The following is a 1,391-nucleotide window of genomic DNA, read 5'->3' as shown; positions in this document are numbered from 1 at the left end:
TGTAGTCCCTACCAGCCGTTTTTGTAGGCATTAAACTGCCAGAATTTTAAAAGACGATATCTCCGTTTGCATTGAACTTTCAGCTTAGTAACTTTGCAGATATTGTTTATGCTCAAACAGCAACATTACACACTAACTAACGTTAAAAAAGTGAAATCGCAATGAACCACCCTTTAATATAATCTAAACGGTTGAGTTATAATATAAAATAAAATTCACCCCTCTTACAGTTGTCATGAAGGGCAAAATTAGCTATATAGACCAAAACCACTTTTTGTACCAGGCTGTAAACATTTTTTTTTCTGCTGTAAATGTGGGCATTTTAACATGGGGGGTCTATGGGATTGACTCCCTTTTGGAGCCAGTCTCTAATGGCCAGTTGATGAATTGCAGTTTAAGTCACTTCCGTGTTGGTTTCAAGAGAGAGACCGGAAGGTTGCCGCTTGGTGGCAACAGTATGAAAGTAGCCCAATACCGCAGGAAAACTACAGACTTGGCAACACTGGCTCCAATATGGCAGATGGCTTGCATATAGCAGCCAATAAAAACAGCAACTAATGAGGCATCTGTGTATACAGTATATATCTATGCATAGTACTACAATCCACACTTAGAATTAAATTACACAAATGTGTTACTAGAAGTAATGGAATAGTTACTTATCAGTATTGTAATAGTGACTAGTAGCAAGTAAAGTACTAGTGTCTGATGAATAAGTATTTGCATCAAGGATGTAACACCTCATCTAAACTGCAAGTGCAAACATGATAAACTAAAGCCATCGTCTACACTGCATGTGCACAACGTCAGAAGCTTCACACGTCACGTCACTAGTAGTGTAGACGGGGTGTAATGCAACACCCTGATTGCTTCTTTTGAAGGAGGATTTGTTGTGCTATATTTACAGGTTTGACCCTGGGGAGGACCAAACAACTGTCTCAAATATTATTAGAATGACCGTATCCTTAAGTCTATTATTACCCATCAAAATTCACAGTAATAGGCAACTTTAAAAGATTAACACTTATTGTCCCAACTGAAATGGATAGAAAAGTGTCTGGATCTATTAAGCAGAGGACTCAAATAGTTCATACGCAGATGCTGTTTTGTCTATTCATATTGTCTGGTTTGCTGTACAGTAGAGTATATACAGCTTTAATGATAAAGAGTGTAGTAATGTAGAAAAAAAACTGTCAGTTTATAGTAATCCAATAGCTCATTATTGTTAGATAGACAATAATTTAAGCCAACAGGATGAATGAAAAGGATGCATTTTGTCCATTATGTAAAAACTGTATTAGCAAATATGCACATTTTGCATTTTGAATGAACAAAAATGCATGAATATTTATTCTCTCTCACTCTCTCACACACACACACACACACACACA

The sequence above is a fragment of the Sinocyclocheilus anshuiensis genome, unplaced genomic scaffold (genome assembly GCF_001515605.1).
Source record: "Sinocyclocheilus anshuiensis isolate Anshui unplaced genomic scaffold, SAMN03320099.WGS_v1.1 scaffold914, whole genome shotgun sequence".
NCBI classification, from domain to species: Eukaryota; Metazoa; Chordata; class Actinopteri; order Cypriniformes; family Cyprinidae; genus Sinocyclocheilus; species Sinocyclocheilus anshuiensis.
Note: the sequence above shows the minus strand (reverse complement) of the source record.